The 20382-nt window shown below is 48.5% G+C and overlaps 1 protein-coding gene across 4 annotated transcripts in view; it reads left to right on the top strand.

Annotated features, from left to right (window-relative positions):
* Positions 1-20382, top strand: part of TMOD1 (tropomodulin 1) — a 121117-nt gene continuing 100735 nt past the window's right edge. For all 4 annotated transcript variants that reach the window (XM_055271754.2, XM_055271753.2, XM_063636192.1 and 1 more), the window contains exon 1: positions 1-204. The gene's annotated coding sequence lies outside the window, so the exon portion shown is untranslated. The remainder of the gene's footprint in view (positions 205-20382) is intronic.

Raw genomic sequence — 20382 nt, 5'->3', positions numbered from 1 at the left:
GAGCCGGGACCGCCCCTGGCTCCCACCCCCGGAGCCCACAGCGCCCGCCCGCCCGCGGCCGCCCGGGAGCTCGTCCAGCCCCGCGCTGCGCTCGCCCGCCCGCTGCCCGCCGGAGCACCGCGGCCGCCGCCCGCGTCCATCTGCCCGCCGCCCGCGCCTGTCCCGCCGCCCGCGTCCGCGCCGGCCCCACCGCTCTGCGTCCGGGTAAGCCCCCACCCCGCCTGGGGTCCCTCTCGCGCTCGCGGGGCTCCCTGCCCCCGCTCCGGGGCCTCAGCCATATCTGGGCAAAATATTCAGCTGTCGCCGCCGCCGCCAAGAGGGACTGAGCGTGGCTCCGTCTATAAATAGCTGCCGCCTCGGGTTGCCTCTGGGGCTAGGGAGCCCGGGTCTTGGGGTCCCGAGCCCGGCGCTCCAGTCCCCGCCTCCCCGCGCGCTCAGCCCTGGCCAGGGCGCCCTCCGCTCTGGACCTCCGCACCGCGTCTGTGAACGCGAGAAGGACCCGGGGTTCTGGAGGAGCGGCTTCCCGGCTGGGGTCCTGGCGGAGGGGCGCCCCCGCCGCCCGCAGGACTCCTGCGCAGCGGGGCTCTGAGCCCGCGGGGCGCTCAGCTGGGTACAGGTGCCAGCCGGAGCCGGGCTCGGGGGCGCGGCCTCTTCTCCGCCTGCAAGAGTCTGGGGGTGGGAGTGGGGGCGTAAGGGCTCGACTGGACGTGGAGCCCAGGTTCGCGCTGAGAGTGTTTGGGACAGGAGAAGTTTCCCAAACTGCGAGAGACAAGGTTTAAAGCACCACGACACGCGCTACGCGGCCAAGTGGAGCTGGAAAGAGCTTGGAGGCGGGAGCTCCAGGTTGACGCCGGCTCTCGGCATAGCCTTGGCAATCCCCCTCTTGTTTCTGGATCTCAGTTTCCCATTTGTAGGGGCGAGGTTTGGTAGCCGAGATGGAGCTGGGAGCCCAAGCCTTGAGAGCTGAAGGGCGCGCTTTTGACCGCCTGCGCTCCCCCTACCTGTTCACCCGCTCCGGGCCTGGGACGCTGGGGTCCCAGCCGCGCACATCCGGAGAAGCTGCAGAAATCGGAGACTGGCTGCCCCAGAAGGCCGTCGGATATCCTAAGCCGTACAACCCTAGGAAGTGCACTTTTGGGGTGCCTATGGGCATCTCTCTGCTGCGTAGCCGGCATTGCCTTGGCAAAGCAGCCTGTGAGCCACACAGCTTCAGATGCGATGAGCTGGGCAGGGGCAGGGGTTCCAGTTCAGCCGCTCCTTGGCCACAGTTTCCCGGTCTATACCGGGCCTATGATGCGTCCTCCAATCTGCGCAGCGCCGCCCCCTCCTACACCCTTCACCCACCGCTACTATTACAGACCCTGTCTCCGGCCCTCGCCCTATGCCCTCAGACTGTCAGAGACGACCTGGCCCAAGCTCCTCCGTGTCTGAATCGCAGAACCAGACCCTGAACCCAGGTGCTGGGCCCTCGGCATGAGAACCCCTAGGGCCCCCATCCCATCTTTCTTGCAGAGGTGACTGCCATTTTGTCCTCCGTGCTGGGCCGCAGAGCCCCCTGCTCAAGGTCACACAGGGCCGGTCACGCCAGAAGGTCTGCAGTCTCCCAGCCTTTCCCATCTCTTTCCGGACCCTTCCCACTGCTCAGGCAGGTCCAGGAGCTCTGGGAGCACCCGATCAATGCCCCCTCTTCTTGAATCTGCTGCTGTCCGGGACTTTACCTTTTCTGGACAATAGCGCCCTCATCCTGAAGTTTCCTTTTTGCTTCTACTTTACTTTCTGTTGTATGTTTTTTTCTAAAGCCATCTCAAAGACTTACAGACAAAAGAATTAACAGGAAATGGAGTCAGATAATAAAGTTTCCATCAGTTAGAGCCACACAACCAACAGGCAGAGTGAAAACAAGAACACTGTCACTTTGGTGTATTTAATGAGCTAGTCTTACGAACCCGTGTTTTAGAAAGTCATTGACCCTTGAGTTCCTCCCAGCCTAAGATGAAAGCCAGTGTCCTCTAAAAATAGCCTCCGCCCCACCTTATCAGGGTCTCACACCTTCTCCCTCCTCCAGGGTAGGGCGTTTTCTTGCAGCGCAGCAAAAACAGAAAACACAAAGTAGGTGTGGCAGCTCTGAGCAATGGGAGGTGGACTGGCCTGGAGGTTAGGATATCTGGCTCCAGCCCCAACTCTGCCACCCACTCAGAGCAACCTTGAGCAATGAGGGGGTGGACAAGATGGTCTCTAGTGGACCTGGAGTGGAGAGGCTTTGGAGTCTCCTTGGAAGCCTTTCTAGCATGACCCATCCTGTAAGGAGGAGCTGGGGAAGGAGTGAGAGAGAGTGGCTTTCCCAAGTGCCAAGGGAGGACAGAGGTGGGCAGTGTCACTTGCTGTGGAGAGACAGGAGTAGGGGGATGAGGACTGGGAAAGGACCATCAGGATTGGCAGGGATCATGAGTGACTTTGACCAGGGCACTGCAGCAGGCTCAAAAAATGGGATCTGCCAGTGACCCAGCCTGTCTGAGCCTCGTTTCCTCCTCTATACGATGGAGATAACAATAGCCCCATTTCATAGGGGCTACTTGTGAGAATTAAGTGAGATGATTCAGGGCAAGCCCTCAGCCCAGAGCCTGATATTGCAATGATAGTATTAGTTGTGGTGAGGGGGAAAGGCAGGAGCTAACAGGAGCTGAAGAAGTCCTCCACTTCTTCAGGCTGTAGACTGAAGAAGGCTCTCCACACAGCCAGCAACTCTTTCTAAAAGCTTGGATGAGAAAGGAAGGGAGAGGGAAGGTAGCAGGAACTGAGGACAAGGGACAGAAGGGAGGCAGGCATTCTAGGATAAAGAGTATGGCAAGAAGTGAGAAGAACCCAGGAAAGGGGAGAGAGTTAAAGAAGAATCTAAAAGGTGTGCCCATAATGAGGATTGGGGACCTTCCTTAGTGACTTGCAGAATGCCACAGACTCTGCAGGTAGCCTTCATCCCCTGGAATGAGCAAAAAAAGGTAAAATGAAGCAGATCCTGGCTCAGACCCCTGTGTCTCTGGCAGACCAGTATCTGCAATGGAGGATGGTGATGGGCAGTGAAGAGTGTTTTGACCCTGCTCCGGGGCCTCATGACCTTGGCTTATTTATTTCTGAAATGACATCATCTATCGATGACTCCTGCTGAGCCCAGTCGTAATGGCCTTTTCCAGTCAATGTTTTGATTTTTCAGTCTTACTAATGGACCGGCCAGGCTGCCAACATTTCTAAAGAGGCCAGTTCACTTTTCCCTTAAAGCCAGAACACCAGATACATCAATTATTGGGCGGCTAGGAGCCATTATCAGTTTAAAACCACAGGCCTGTTTCTATGGAAAAGCATGAACCAGATAGCACAATTCCGGGGCCATTTCCTCTCTTTTGTTTAGTTTTGTAAAATCTTCCTTTGGCTAATCATGATGGAACCTAATTCTCTTTGCTCTTAATGACAATGAGAGAATGAGCTCATTGGAGTCAACTTAGGACACGGTCTGGGAGGTTTTCTTTCGTGTTAGGTGGTGTTGGGTCTTTGTCTGATCTGAAAAACTAAACAAACTCAAGCATGCCTTTTGTTTCTCCTTCTCTTATGTCCTTTTGGTTTTCCTTCAGAGAAAAAAATGATTTGTGAAAGGGTTGGACATTACCATCTGTGAGGAGGAAAGAGGGAGGGAGAGGGAGACAAGGGCTTGCATCCGTCCACGCATGTCCATCCCTGTCTCAGTTCATGTTTTCAGGGGCCCCAGCCTCAGGCCCCACTCACTCTGGGGCTTCAAGGATGGTGACCCCAGGGCCGTTTCTAGAGATGATTCTGGAGGGTGATGAGTTGTGACCACTGCGTTGTTGCTCTCTGTGCCCAAAGGAATGAAGGAAAGCAGAACTGCCTCTGGGCATCCTTCAGCCTCCTTCATAGACTCATCGCTGCTGCCCATCGCTTTGCTGTTGGTGCCTTGGTGCCACTCCTACCCCTATTCTCTTTCCACCGCACACTCTCTCACAGTCTCATTCACTCCCACAACTCCAATCACCTCACAGCTCCCCAATTCTTGCATCAAGCTGGACTGTGCTCCTCATCTATAGACATCTCTGCCTCCTGATTCCTTTCTCTTCACCGCCCCATTCATTTGCCCACCAAGTCCTGTCAATGCTGCCTTCCTTAATTTCTCTTACATCTGTTTCTATCGCCACATTCACTACCCCAGTTAGGACTTCATCTCTCCCCTAAGCTGCTCTCAGAGCCTCTTAAAGGTATTTCTGCCTCAAGTCATTCCTTCTTCCATGCTGCTCTTAAAAGATCTTCACCTGCGTCAATTCTCTCCCTTCAGGGACTCCCCATTTCCTAAGGGATAAAGACCAGATTCCTTAGCCTCTAAGATCAGGCCTCAAGCTACTACTCCAAAATCATCTCTAGGCACTCCTCCAAATTCTGTTTACCTTCTGGTCATGGCAAAAGCATGCTGTGCCTTCATGCCTCCCTGCCTTTCCCCTGCTGTTCTTTCAGCCTTCAGTGCTGTTCTCCCTCTTCTCAGTCTGTGAACTTGTAATCACCCTTAAAAGCAAAGTTCTTCATTGATTTACCTGTACCCCCACAGCCCCCTGTGCCAACTCAGAGCACCAGCTCTGAGTGTGTTCTAAATGGAATCACCCAATGATGTATCTCTGTCTCTGGCTAGACTAAAAGCTCCCTGAGGACGAGGTTTCTGACCCATTTATTTCTGCTTCCCCATGTGCAGCTCAGAGCCTACTGTGTGACATAGTACAGGCACTTCAGATTTTAATAAATGGCTGACCACTGAATGAATGCATGAAATAAGTGAATGAAGGCTCTGTGATAACCATGACAGTCACACAACACCAACTAGCATTTACAGCATGTTCTCCTACCCGACCAAATCATCAGCTCTATGAGGGCAGAGACCACACCTATTCTGCTCCCCACTGCCAGCTCCCCAGCTCCTATCAGCCCCCTCATGATACGTAGCTAGTGTGTGAATCCAAGAGCTCATTTGAAATTCACAGTAACCCCATGAGGGAGGAACAGCAAGTATTGTTACCTACCTTTTGTAATAGGACAGTGAACCCTAGTAGGCATTGTCCCAGGTCATCCAATTCCAGAAAACCGAAGTGCTTTCCAGGGTTTGACAAACTTAAGAAATGAGTTTTCTTGTTTTATATCCGTGCTTCTCTAACTTTAATGTGCATTGAAATCACTTGGGATCTTTTCAGAAATGCAGATTCTGGTTCAGTAGGTATGAGATGGGGCTTGAGATTCTGAGTTTCTAAAAAGCTCCTTGCTTCTAATAAGCTCTAATAAGTTGATTAGAAAATAAACTTAATAATTCCTAATAAGCTCTAATAAACATCTAGTCAGGTGGTATTGATTAGTATCTACAAACCACCACATTTTGAACACCAAGGTGAGTGCTAGTTACCACAAAGCTTCCTCCTGGCCATTGCATTAAGATAGTGGATTTTTAAATCTACAAATGAATTCATTTGTGCCTTGGATCAAAATCAAGGGCTCTTTCTGGTCAGCAAACTTCTTGCAAGTTTGGATCTATGAGCACAAGATGGGTGCCTGGCCAGTGCTGGGGTGGGAACCTGAGACATCTGAGACCCTGAGACATCAAAACCACTCAGAAGTGTGCAAAGTGAAGGTAAGAGAGAGGGAGACGTGAGGACAGACTTCCTCCATGCGAACCAAGAGAGATTTAAAAATTCAGAATGGATAGCAACATTGCACGCATTTGCTTACTATGGTTTTATATTGTATTCCACTTACAGCAGTAAAAAGGCTTGAGATGGCTTAAAAAATAAACTACATGGCCAATGTAACTAGTAAGAACAGAAATTCTAGAAAGATAGGCAGAAACTCTGCAGATTAAGATCACGAAACTCGGCCGGGTGCGGTGGCTCACGCTTGTAATCCCAGCACTTTGGGAGGCCGAGGCGGGCGGATCACGAGATCAGGAGATCGAGACCACGGTGAAACCCCGTCTCTACTAAAAAATACAAAAAAAAAAAAAAATTAGCCGGGCGTGGTGGCGGGCGCCTGTAGTCCCAGCTACTGGGAGAGGCTGAGGCAGGAGAATGGTGTGAACCCGGGAGGTGGAGCTTGCAGTGAGCCGCGATTGCGCCACTGCACTACAGCCGGGGCGACAGAGCGAGACTCCGTCTCAAAAAAAAAAAAGATCACGAAACTCCTGGAGAATCTGATTAGAGCTTATGAATTCTTGCTCCACAAAAATGAATATATTCATATACACAACAATTTGCATATCATTTCAGTGGGTGTGTGATTCCCGTGAAGCCTATTCAAAAGTCCGGGTTAAGAACACCCAATACAGAGAATAAAGAGAGAAAATTATGCCAGCGCCCTGGCTGAAGATGACAACTGTATTTGGACACTCAAATTGGCTCTGAGATGACTCATGGCAGCCAAGGGGAAAGGGGGGACAAGATGAATGGGAGGACTCTTGGTGTCTGATAGTAGAAGGAAGAACATCAATCAGTCTTTCAGGAGAGGGAACTATTTTTTTAGCCCCAATCCTCAGTATATTGTCAAGACAGGCCACTAGACAGAGGGCATAGTGGTTAGGGCGGACTCCGAATCAGTCTGCACAAGGCCAGGGAACCTAGGAGCAATGAAGGGCAGACTCAAATCCTTCATTAGTCCTTTGGGGGGACTTAAATAGCAATTTACACACACACACACACACACACACACACACGGACTCTGGAGACCACCTTGCTGGATTCAAATCCAAGGTCTACTAGTTACTGGCTCTGTAATCTCAGGTAACTTTTAACATTTCTTTTTTTTTTTTTTTTTTTTTTAGACAGAGTCTCACTCTGTCACCCAGGCTGGAGGGCAGTGGGGTGATCTCAGCTCACTGCAACCTCTGCCTCCCAGGTTCAAGCAATTCTCCTGTCTCAGCCCCCCGAGTAGCTGGGACTACAGGTATGCGCCACCACACCTGGCAAATTTTTGTATTTTTTAGTAGAGATGGGGTTTTGCCATGTTGGTCAGGCTGGTCTCGAACTCCTGACCTCAGGTGATCCACCCACCTTGGCCTCCCACAGTGCTGGAATTACAGGCTCCAGCCACCGCACCCAGCCAACTTTTAACTTTTCTGTGCCTAGTGTCCCCATCTATAAAGTGGGGTTGTTGTGGGGATGAAATTAGTTCTTATATGTAAAATGCTTAGGATGTGCCTGGGACATTATGTAAGTGTGAGCTGTTATATTATGGGAAGGCGGCAGCATGGAGTACTGGTAATGAGTACTGATTGCCTGCCTGGATTTAAATCCTGGCTCTACCACTTATTAGCTTTGTGACCTTGGTCAGTATACTTACTGGGTTAAACAGGCTCCCCCCAAAAGTCATGCCCACCTAGCACCCCAGAATGTGACCCTTCTCTGGAAATATGGTCTTTACAAATGTAATTAATGAAGTTAAAATGAGGTCACACTGGATTAGGGTAGGTCCTAACTACCCTATGACTGGTGTCTTAAGAAGAAGAGTGGACACACGCCATTAAAAAGGCTTGAGATGGCTTAAACTAAACCTATATAGGCAGCATAACTAGTAAGAACAGATGATGATGGAGTCAGAGATTGGAGTGACGTGGCTGCAAACCAAGGAATGTCAGGGATGGCCAGCAGACACCAGAAGGTAGGAATGAGGCATGGAACAGATTCCCCGTCGAAAGCCTCCAGAAGGAATCAACCCTGCTGACACCTCGATTTTGGACTTCTGGTCCTCTGAACTGAGACAGAGTAAATCTGTTGTTTTAAGCCATCCAGTTTGTGGTCATTTATTATGACAGCCCTATAAAACTAACATAGTCTGCACTTCTTCATCTGTAAAATGGGGATAATAAAAGTATCTGCTTCACAATTATTAAGATTGCAAGAAATAATCCATGTAAAGAGCTTAGCATTCTGCCTGGTATGCAGTAAGAACAAAACAAAGCTTGCTATTATAAGGTACAGTGACAGGTGGCCAACAGTAGCCTCAAGGATGGTGTTAATAGTAGTCTGTTGTATGTCTCTAATTTATTTACTCAATATCTTATTGAATTTTTATGCTGTTTTGGGGGGTTTCGGGTTTTTTTGGCTAATAGAGTTTATTTTGTTTTTTTTTTGTTTTGTTTTTTTTTTTGACAAGATCTCACTCTTTCACCCAGGCTGGAGTGCAGTGGCTCACTGCAACCTCCACCTTCTGGGCTCAAGTGGTCCTCCCCCGAACCCCAGAAGCTGGGACCACAGGTGCATGCCACCATGCCCGGCTAATTTTTTGTATTTTTAGGCGAGATGAGGTTTCACCATGTTGCCCAGGCTGGTCTCGAACCGAAAAAGGGCATACCAATGTAACTTCTCTTCTGTGTGAGGACACTGGCCTCCCCACATCTTGTCAACAATGGGAATTCTCAGACTTTTAAATCTCTGTCAATCTGACAGAACTGATATCTCATTCCACAATTTGCTTTTTTATAATTATAAGTGAGTTTTGTTATTATTTATATGTGTATTAGCCATTAGTATTTCCTTTTGTGTGAACTGTCTATTCCTTTCCTCTTTCCACATTTTCTGGCCTGTTCTGCTTTTTTATTGGAGGAACTCTTTGTCTATTAAACAAATCATCCCTTTGTTTAATATGAAGCAAATATATTTTCTCCCAGTTTGCCATTTGCTTTTTGGTGTTGTTCATATTAATTTTCTTATTGGTTTTTCGGAAAATACAAAAACGTGTTTCATAAAGCTCTGTCTTACATTAACACCTGCTATGAGGCAACGTGATGAAGTTCATGTTTGTAAAATGGAGAATGAGGATAGGAATGAATTCCACAAGCTTTTCTACAAGTTAGCTTTTTTTTTTTTTTTTTTTGACACTGAGTCTCACTCTGTTGCCCAGGCAAGAGTGCAGTGACACAATCTCGGCTCACTGCAACCTCCACTGCCTAGGTTCAAGCAATTCTTTTGCCTCAGCCTCCTGAGTAACTGGAATTACAGGTGCCCACCACCACGCCCGGCTAATTTTTGTATTTTTAGTAGAGACGGGGTTTCACCATGTTGGCCAGGCTGGTCTCGAACTCCTGACCTCAGGGGATCTGCCCACCTCAGCCTCCCAAAGTGCTGGGATTACAGGCATGAGCCACCACACCCGGCCTACAGGTTAGCTTTTATTCTACCAGTGCTTTTGACTTATGGCTATCAAAGCTAATAATAATGCTAGGTATTTATTCATTCATTCATTCAATGAATATGTCTTCAGCACTGGACAGGTGCAGGGCTTTGTGAAGGACCATGGGAGACAGAGATATTTGTCCTCAAGTAGCTTTTACTCTTGTGGGAGTAGGGGTGCCCGAAGATAATGCAATAACTCCCAAAGAACTCTGATAGCCTCTCGTTTGTATTACAATCGTTGGCTTCCTAGAACTCTCTTCTGCTGGTGTGGAGGAAAATGAAACGGAAGGGGCAGAGCGTGGGGAGAGCTAAGTGTGGCCTGAACCAGAAAAGTTGCAGAGATGTGGGAGGAGTGGAGTGCAGCATGGTTTGAGGGCAGGTGGGCAGGCCAGCTGAGACAGGGAGATGTCTTCAGACTCTTTTCCTGGAACGCTGTTGCTTACAAATGATTGCTGTGGTGACTCAGACATCGTGATGACCCCGAGATGCAAAATGAAAACATGCACCTGCGCACGCACACACACACACACACACACGCACAGGCTTTTCCAATTTAAACCACTTGACAACTTTGACGTTTAGAGCATCGAGCATGGCTCATTGTGTTCTGGGATGAAGCTCATAGCAACTGCAGAAAGTGATGGAGTCAAACACTATGTTTAGTGTGTTTGTTTTTTTAGAAGGTACTTTCCCATATGACTAAGAGAATGAAATCAGCCAGTGAAAATAACTGCAAATGAGCCAGAAAACAAGTCTGTTAACAATATCTGGTCTCTAAGTCCCCATCCTCCTCCATTCAGGGGCTCCACACACATCTGTCATAATAGAACTAGGCCTTAAAGGGCCTTAAATCCTGTATTGTCAACTCCCCAACAACCACCATCAATCAAGACATCAACCCTCTCTGGAGGACCTCATCCAGGGCTCTGCCATCGCTGCTCACAGCCTATAGAGACAGGTGCTCACTACTTCCCGGCTTAGCCCAGTGTACCCTTGGGCAGTTTTTGTTTGTTTGCTTGTTTGTTTGTTTTTTAAGTCTCACTTTGTCACCCAGGCTGGAGTGCAGTGGTGCAAACAGGACTCACTGCAGCCTCTTCCTCCTGGGCTCAAGCAATCCTTCCACTTCAGCCTCCTGAGCAGCTGGGACTACAGGAGTGCACCATCACACCTAGCTAATTTTTAAATTGTTTGTAGAGACAAGGTCTCACTATGTTGCCCAGGCTGGTTTCAAACTCCTGGCCTCAAGCGATCCGCCTGCCTCTGCCTCCCAAAGTGCTGGGATTACCAGTGTGAGTCACTGTGCCCAGCTGGCCCTTGGGCAGTTTTTATTGTTAGAAAGTTCCTTGTGCTTATCAGAAATCTACCTCCTGGTAATTTCAATAAATCTATGTCTTCTGCCCTCTGGGGAGCCACAGACCTCTTCTGTTCCCTCTTCCCCAGGTGAGCCCAGTAGAGGTTTGGAGAGTGTGACCATGTTCCTCCTGGTCCTTCAACTGTTCTTCATATGACACCTTGTTCACCTTCTCTGGACTCAGCACCACTCAAGAGAGAAGGCCTAATTCACAGCAGAGGTCATCCACATGTCCAGAAGGCATATGAAACATGCTCAGCATCATTAGTCATCAGGGAAATGCACAATGAGTTCCCACTACCTGCCCACCAGAATGGCTAACAGGAAGGTGCTGACAGTACCAAGTGTTGACAAGGTTGTGGAGCAGCTGGAACTCTCATACATTGTTGGTAGAAATGTAAAATTGTAAAATTACTTTGGAAAACTGACAATATCTACTGAAACTAAACGTATGCCCACTCTATGACCTAGCAATTCACTCCTGGGTACACACTCAAAAGAAGGAAGTGCTTATTTCTCCCAAAAGACATATTCATAGCACTGTTTATAATTACCAAATACTGGAAATAACCTAAATGACCATTAAAAGTACAGTAAATAAATAAATTATGGTATATTTCAGATAATGGAATACTACACATCAATGAGAAAGTACAAACTGTTACTACACGCAATAGCACAGGTGAATCTCACAGATACAATGTTGAATGAAAGAAACCAGATGCAAAAAAAACACCCAAAAAACACATCCACTGTATGTTTCCATACAATGTTCAAAAAGCCAAAACTAATCTACAGTCTTAAAGGTCAGAATAGTACTATAAATATATTATTTTATATATATTATAAATAGTTACTTTTGAGGGAGATTGACTAGGAGGGAGTTTAAGGAAGTTTTCTTGGGGGCTGGAGATGTTTAGTATCTTCATTCGAGTGTCTACATAGGTATATAAATGTGGGAAAATTACATGAGTTGTATACTTAAGCCTTGCACACTTGACTGTATATAGCCAGTGTCTTGTTTAAAAAAGATAATTACCACCCACCCCCGACAAAAGAGTGTGGCCCAGAGTTGAGCTCTAGCACAAAGCCCAGCAAGACTGTCATTGCCCTTACTTTGGCACTACACTTTTATTACAGCCTGTGTCCAGGCTGGAGCACAGCGGCACGATCTCAGCTCACAGCAACTTCTATCTCCCAGGTTCAAGTGATTCTCCTGCCTCAGCCTCCCGAGTAGCTTGGATTACATGTGCCCGCCACCACACCTGGCTAATTTTTTGGGGTTTTTTTTTTGCGTGTGTGTGTTTTCTTTTCTTTCTTTTTTTTTTTTTTTTTTTTTTTTTTTTTTTTGTATTTTTAGTAGAGACAGGGTTTCACCATGTTGGCCAGGCTAGTCTTAAACTCTTGACCTCAAGTGATCTGTCTGTCTTGGCCTCCTAAAGTGTTGAGATTATAGGCGTGAATCACCGCACCCAGCTGAAATTCTTAATAATTTTATCTTTGAATTTATATTTTTAAGTGAAGTTCCAATGGAGTATGTGCCAGGGCTCAGAACCTCAGCTTGCATGAGATCCCACCTCTTGTTGCCTCACTGCTTCCTGGGATGGGTCCTTGGACTAGAGCTCCCTTGCCCCTCGCACCCTCTCGTTCCCCCTTCCCACTCCTGCTGGGCTGCCAGTGAGGCCCCCCTGGTGTATTCAGCTCAAAACTCTGCAGGGCCTTTCATTGACTGCTCATCCAGGTACCTAATGTCCTGGCACAGGGGTTGTAATACCCTTGGGAATTGCCCATGATATTGCAGCTTGCTGTGCCAGGACATTAGGTAATCTGAATTAGAAGTGGACGAAAGGATTGTGTTGCGGCAGCGGCCAGGACCAGGACACTCGCTACCTGGATCAGGGGCAGACAAGAAGATTGTGTTGGGCCAGTGGCCTGTGGGAAGGGGAAATGCCTGACATGACTTCCTGGCCCTCCCCTAGGGCAGGATGTGTCAGTCCTGGGTGTGATAAGAGAAAGAAATTGGCAGCCAGTGGGCTTCTCGTGCAGTACACGGACAACTATGTGGATCACGGTATGAATAATAAATAAAAAAACACCATGACAGTCTGGGCATGGTGGTTCACACCTGTAATCCCAGTACTTTGGGAGGCTGAGGCAAGAGGATTGCCTGAGCCCAGGAGTTTGAAACCAACCTGGTCAACATAGCGAGACCCTGTCTCTACCAAGTTTGTAAACTAAAACAAAAATGAAAAATAAAAAAACCACCATGCCAGATCAAGAGAGAGACCATGGGAGAAATGAAGAGCTTTATGTTTTGATACTTTTTTTTGTTTTTGTTTTGAGACAGGGTCTCACGCTGTTATCCAGGCTGGAGTACAATGGCATGATCTTGGCTCACTGCAACTCCTGCCTCCCAGGCTCAAGCAATCCTCCCACCTCAGCCTCCCAAGTAGCTGGGACTACAGGCACGCACCACCATGCCTAGCTAATTTTTCTATCTTTTGTAGAGACAGGATTTTGCCATGTTGCCCAGGCTATTCTCGAACTCCTGAGCTCAAGCAATCCATCCACCTCAGCCTCCCAAAATGCTGGGATTACAGGCGTGAGCCACCACACTCAGCCTATTTTGGTACCTTTAATGGCACTTTTTTCTTGCCTTTTGAGCAAAGGGTCCCACTGTTTTACTTTGCACTGGACCCAGCAAATTATGTAGCCAGTCCTGCCTGGGTGGATCTTTCAGCAAGGCAGGGTGAGAAGCTGAGGCTATTTTACACAGGGCATCCTTAGGGGAAGCGGGATGGTTTGGAATCAAGACATTGGTGACTGAGAGAGCTCAGCCCTCTCAGTTCAGCTCTCTCCCTCTCCCTGTTTCTCCTCTGCTCTCTTCTATCTGGAACCCATCACAGGTGACAACACGCCCCCGGGGACATGAAACTGCAAGCATAAAAGTAGTTATATTTTTATGAGCTGCAAAGGTCTCTGCACATTGGAGGAGTGGTTATTGGCACCACCTTTTATGACCCTGATCTCAGCCTTAAAAACTAAGGAAGCCAAGTCCCCTCAAACTTCCATTACTTTTTGCCTACTCCTTCCACACCTTACCCTACCCCTGCCCACCCAATCGATTGCTGGTTGACTTTCTTCCCCTGCCGGTCACTGGCCTGAGATAGGATTCAGTTTTCCACCCTCGCCCAGGGGTCTGTATCCCTGACTGACAATGCAGTTCAATCTGCAGTAACTTCGCCTTCACTCTGAGCCAGGCAGGGGCTGGGAGCTGAGATGTACAGATGTCAGATGTGATCTTCCCTGGCTCAGCCTGGGGACACAGAGAGATGTGGGAAGTCCTAGTCTCCTCTGCTAGGTAGGGGCAGCGCTGCTTCCTTAGAGCTTCCCACAGAGGTGTGGGAGCAGAGGGGGGCAGTATCCCAACCAGGGGTGCCAGGAGCCTGTGTGGAGGGGTGCGCTTTAAAGACATGCTCTCTATCCATCTATGGGAAGCAGTTGGAGCTTGGGAAGCAGTTGGAGTTTTCAGCTTGGGAGTGGCATGAGGACTGATTTTCTCCAAGATCATTTGGAGGCTGAGTTGAGTGAGGATAGGAAGGAGAGAGAACTGAGGCAGGGGACTAGTTTGGAGACTGCTGCACTCACCGAGATCGTAAGAGGCAGTGCCGTGAGAAGGGAGAGGAGGGACAGATCCAAGGATGTTAAAGAGACAGGATTCCAGTCACAAAGAGACAACACAGCATGACTCCAGTCATCGGTGGCCCCTGGAGTAATCCAATTCACATAGACAGAAAGGAGAATGAGGTTGCCAGGGGCTGGGGGAGGAGAGAAAGGGGAGTTAGTGTTTAATAGGGACAGAGTTTTTAGTTTGAGAAAATGAAAAAGTTCTGGAGATGGATAGTAGTGACGGTTGCACAACAGGAATGTACTTAATGCCACAGAACTGTGTGACTAAAAATGGTTAAAATGGTAAATTTTATGTTATGTGTATTTTACCACAATTTGAAAAGCAACTATAACAACAAAAAGGTAGTGGGCCTGTGGGGGTAGGGGGGAGAGGCCGGGCATGGTGGCTCACACGTATAATCCCAGCACTTTGGGAGGCTGAAACAGGAGGATTGCTTGAGGCCAGGAGTTCAAGGCTAGCCTGGGCAACATAGCAAGATCTCATCTCTACAAAAAATGTTTTTAATTAGCTGGGCATGGCGATGCACACCTGTAGTCCCAGCTACTCGAGAGGCTGAGGAGGGAGGATTGCTTGAGTCTGAGATTTGGAGGCTACAATGAGCTATGATTACATTACTACACTCCAGCCTGGGTGACAGAGCAAAAAAAAAAAAAAAAAAAAAGTTTAAAAAGAGAGAAAGAGCCTTGTCAAGTGTGGGCTGGCCCTGAGCTAGGGAGCGGGGGGTGGAGTCTATGCTGACCCTGAGGGTCTGGCCTGGGTGACTGACAGGCAGAAGAGGAGCTGCAAACCAGGCCAGGGGAGGGTAGTGGTGCCGAAGCTGGACACGCACGCAGGGTTGGGCATGTGGGGCCTGAGGACTCCAGGGGGAGGTACCCAGCGGGGAGCAGGGGCTCAGGAAGAGGCCTGGGCTGGACAGACACCATCTGAGTGTCCTTGGCTTATCGCAGGTAGCAGGCCCCACATGGGAGAAGATGAGAACCAGCCAGGGAGAACATGAGAAGAGGGCAGAGCCCAGAGAAACAGGTGGGCCAAGAGTAGTGCGTCATCAAGGAGACCTGGGAGGATTCAGAAAGGAAGCAGGGAAACCAGGAGAGTTTCGCTGCATGGAGTGGGAGCTCATTAAGGTCCCTTAGGACAGCGAGTGGGCGTAGCCAGATGAGTGGGCCTGGACAGTCTCATGGGAGGACAGGGGGCTCTTGGGAAACAGGCTGAGCTGTACCATCCAGGACTGAGGGAGGGGGGCCTGGGCACTGGTGGGTCCTGTGTGCTCCGTCTCTCGTGGGCAGCACAAGCTCTCCGTTCCCTTGCCCAGTCTCATCCCCATCGCCTCAGCTTCCACACATCCGCCATGGGCCCCCCAGCTTCTCTTCACCACAGCTGCCCCAACACCTGCCCCATCTTCTCCTCCTGTCCCAGTTCCATGCTATTATGGGTTGGATTGTGTCCCCAAAAAAGCTGCACCTGTGAATGTGTCCTGTGAATGTGATAAGGTCCTTAGGGAAGCCCTAATCCAATATGACTGCTGTCCTCAGAAAAAGGGGAAATTTGGACCCAGACACGTGCAGAGGGTAGACACTGCGAGGAAAAAAACAGGGAAAGGAACCTCTGCCAGTCAAGGAACACCTGAGGCCAGCAGAGCAGCTGGGAACAGATTCGTCTTCAGAGTGAGCCAGCCCTGCTCACCCTTGATTTCTGACTTCCACCTCCAGAACTGAGAGCCAACACACTTCTGTTGTTTCTGTCACTCGGTTTGTGGGGCTTTGATGAGGGCATCCGCAGGAAACATACAAATGATAAGAAATGAATGAGCTAAGAACTCCTCTTTTACCCAACTCCTCTTTTTGGTTTTTGGTTTTTTCTTTGTCTTGGGCCACCTTGGGACCTTGTCACTGGCCTTCCAATCAATTGGCTACACTTGAGCCAGGCACCCCTCTGCCCAGTCATCTGAGAGTGGAGGGGTGACCCATGATATGAAGCATGGCTGCCCTGAGAGGTGCCTCTTAAAGAGTGCAGGGGAGTAGCGGGGAGACAGCTCTCTCAGGAGGGACAGGGGACATTGCAGGTGCTCTTGCATCTCTGAAGCCGAGGGAAGAGAGATTCTGGAGAGGGAGGTAGATAGCATTGTCTTGGGATACAGAATTTAGTGACGAGGGAAACTGACATAAAATCCCTTTGGCCAAAGTGTCTTCCGGAAGAGAGGGACAAATCTACAAATATTTGGGGCGTAAAGGATGGACTTTCTAAGTCAACCTTGCCTTCCCATCCTCAAGATGTTCACTGTGGCTGAAATAACAAGTCAGTATAACTGGAAAATATTTATTTGAACTTGTGACTCAGCTCTTCCTGAGCTCAAGGAAGTGCAGTCCATAAATCAAGATGATGCCGCGTAAGTGCCTCCTCCGGAGTGTTCCCACATGGGCGGGCAATGCTGGAGAAGCCATTAGCAGAAGTGACTGGACCGGCTGCCCGTGAAAGATTTAAAAGAGCCTTGTGTACTCCAGGAGCTGCTCCTTCTCGGAGCTTTCATTTCTGAGGCTTTCCTGATGGATGGCCTCAGCCTTTGACTCCCTCATTTTTACTGTCCAAACTGCCGAGTGCTACTTCCTGGCACAGCTTGTAAATTCTATTTTTTCATATTTAACGGAGGCTTAAGGCTTCTGCCACAGAGAAGCGGAGTGGCCGGATATGCTGTAAGTGTAAAATAGACACCAGATTTGGAAGACTTGAGTTTGCAATGGTGTTTTAAATATATTTACCTGTCCTTTTATTGCTGTCACCAACTCTTGCTCAGGGTCACCAGGAGCTGCTGCACGTGGGCCACGCTGGGAGCCCCAGAGGCTTCATCACCCTTTTCCTGCCCATCCCTCCCCTCTCAGACTTTCAGTCCCTTCAGATCTCGTCCAATCTTTCTGTGGTAAAGATGGGAAAACAGAGCTTCTGAGAAGATAAAGGATTTGCCCAGGGTTCCAAGTACCCTAGACCAGGACCCAGAGGTGCTCATTCCCCGTTCCTCAGGTGACACTGCTGGGCCAGGCCCAGGGCGAGGCACTGGGAACACGAAGACACATAGAACACGGGTCCTCTCCTGAGGGACCTCAGAGCCTGACAACAGCATGGCTCAGGGAAAGAAGGTAGAGACTCCAGCAGCGACAGCCTCATAATAATGGCTAATATCTGTGAAGCCAGTTGACTGCACCAGTCAACCCCAGGCTACAGCCTCATCTGCTTGCTGCCCCATGATCCTCACGATACCCTACGGGGGCGAGTATGGTTAGCCTCTCACTATGCAGACCAAGAAACCCAGTCCAGGGATTTTCCACTTTTTATTTGAGCCACAGAATCCTTTCTTCAAGTGAAATTTTATATGGAACTCGAATAAATAATCAGGTAAAATCAGAAGTGAGTCCCCCTCACTTATCCCTAACCCTTTGCGGGACCCTGGAGGCACTTTCTCAGAGCCTGAGATCTCCTGTTGGCATAGTTTAAAAACCAGCCAGGTCAGTCAATGCTTTCAGTTTTCAGAGGAGCAAATAGAGGCCCAGAGGAGGGAAGGAACTTAGCAAGGGTCACCCAGGGAATCACTGTCACAATTAACACTCCAACCGCAAGTCCTATGAACCACAAGTCCTATGAAGCTCTATCCCTGACACCTCTTCTCTTAGGAAATGGAGGCCTTTTATTAGCAGCTGTAAAATACAATCTCTTCCAAGCCATATTTTAAGACTGAGCTTGCAGTGGGCTCTCTGAACACACTGTTTTCGCCTCCCTCCCACCCTGTCTCTTCCCTACCTCCAGTACTCCCATTTCCTCAACCACAGGAGGAGAATCCTGCTTCGTAGCAACCATCCTAGTGAGCCAACTCGATGAGTGTGGCTTGAAACTGACAGCTTCATAGTTTACCTTAGAGTTTTTGGTTCTTCTCAGTTTATTTCATGTTGTGCCTCATCGCTCCATAATATTCACAGGACTGTTGACATTAGAAAGGGCTTTTTAAATCCTGTGAAATACGATTTTAGAAATCAACAGCACCTTGGGGTGTGTACATGGTGCATTAACTTTCCTGGGTGCAGTAAGAGGAGACTTCTTGAGGAAATTTCATGATTTGCACCCCTCGGGGTGGCATCTCTAGGAGAGGCCTAATGCCCCACCACATATCCCTCCTTCAGCAGTCCTCATAGTTGCCACCTCCTTTCCTTTCTGGCTCTTTTCCCAGCCCCTTTTCCCCAAGCTGGCTTTGATAAAGGATTTCTTTCTCTCCTGCTCCGTCGGCCTGGCTGGTCCATTCTCCAGGGTCTGTCCATGACTCTTTTTCTAAGGCTTTTACTATAAAGCATCTAGAAAATGAGGCAGCTGGAAGAGGTAACAAGTATGAGAAGCACCCAGGGTTCCCAGCCTGTCTGATGTTCCCCAGAAGTGTGTCCCAGCTGGTCCTGTCCTTGTGTCCCTTCTTGTATGGTTCTGATGTGACTCAGAGGTGAGGCAAAAAGTGTGTTTTCCAAACTTGGTTTTGTGAGATTCCATTTCTGGGTGCAGTTTCTCAGAGACGTGCTTTTATGATAAAAAAGACTGGGGGAATTCTGCTTGCAACCTATTCCTCTTGGAGACTCCATTGTATACCCACATACCAACATTTTTGAGAAGTCCTGCAGTCCAGAGTCCTAGGGAACTTCATATAACCCAAAACCCGTTTGAGCACCAAAAGCTTGTGTTTGCAGCCCCTCTAAGAGATGCTAGTTTTAAGGCAGTTCTGGACATCTCTGTGAGTTGGTTCTGGAAGACTCCAAGCCCTTCACTGGAGTCCCTCTTGGCCTCAGCACAGAGATCATGGATCCTCTCCTCATCCTGGCTTCACTTAGGAAAAGCCAAATTAGGCTGTTTTCTGAGGGCCTTCAGGAAGGTTTTTTCATCGATACCAGAGCACTGTCAGCTGGTTGTGCTTTCTTTGGAAGTAATAGAAATGGACCAAGTGATAGGGGGCCATTTATGGTCTGAGCATTGCATTCTTGGGGCCTGGTCAAAGGAGGACGTTAGGCCAAGCTGAGCCATTCTTAGAGAAAAGGATGGCACTGGGGTTTCTGTATTTGGGAAGCAAGTCCTTCTTATCAAGCCAGCTGTCGTATACTTGGATTTCTCCTGCAAATAGGCCCACACATGCACAGGCTTACACTGATAAAATGTGCTCTCTGCTTTCTGAGACAGAGACTTTTTCTGTTAGCTTAGTGAACTTTGGTTTTCATTTATTTTAGATGACTTTAATTATTTTTAATTAACAACTATTCCCAGCTTTTGGATCGATTGGTTGACTGTCCTTTCCTAGTTTTCATTTTTCTGTACTCTAGAAAATTCCATCATCATTTCACAGATGAGCCATGGGTGGGTTGGTTAGTTGGCTTGCATGGAGGTCTAAATACGTACATTGCTGTGAAGAAGGTCATATCTGTTACGTAAGTTTGCCTGGGCTGCTGTAACACAGTTCCACACACAGGGTGGCTTAAATAACAGAAACTTACTGTCATACGGTGTTGGAGGCTAGAAATCTGAGATCAAGGTGTCCACAGGGTGGTTTCCTTCTGGGGCTGGCTTCTGGTGGCTTGCTGGCAATCTTTGGCTTTCCTTGGCTTGTAGTAGCATCACCCCAATCTCTGCCTTTATCGTCACATGATATTCTCTTAGTGTGCTATATCTGTGTCCAAATTTCCCGTTTATAAGGATCCCAGGTAAAATATATTGGATTAGGGGCCCATTCTATCCAGTAAGACCTTGTCCAAACTTAACTACTTACATCTGCAATGACCATATTTCCAGGTAAGGTCACATTCTAACTTGCAATGTGATACTAGGTTACCGAGATACTGGGGGTTAGAACTTCAACATATGAACTTTTATTTGTATTTTATTTATTTATTTACTTCTTTGAGACTGGATCTCACTCCGTCACCCAGGCTGGAATGCAGTGGCAGGAACATGGCTCACTGCAGCCTCGACCTCCTGGGCTAAAGCGATGCTCCCACCTCAGCCTTCTGAGTAGCTGGGACTATAGGTGCTGCACCACCACACCCAGCTAATTTTTGTATTTTTTGTAGAGGCGGTATCTCACTGTGTTCCCCAGGCTGGTCCCAAACTCCTGGGCTCAAGCAGTC

The sequence above is a fragment of the Symphalangus syndactylus genome, chromosome 3 (assembly GCF_028878055.3).
Source record: "Symphalangus syndactylus isolate Jambi chromosome 3, NHGRI_mSymSyn1-v2.1_pri, whole genome shotgun sequence".
NCBI lineage: Eukaryota > Metazoa > Chordata > Mammalia > Primates > Hylobatidae > Symphalangus > Symphalangus syndactylus.
This window is presented reverse-complemented; position numbering and strand designations above follow the sequence as displayed.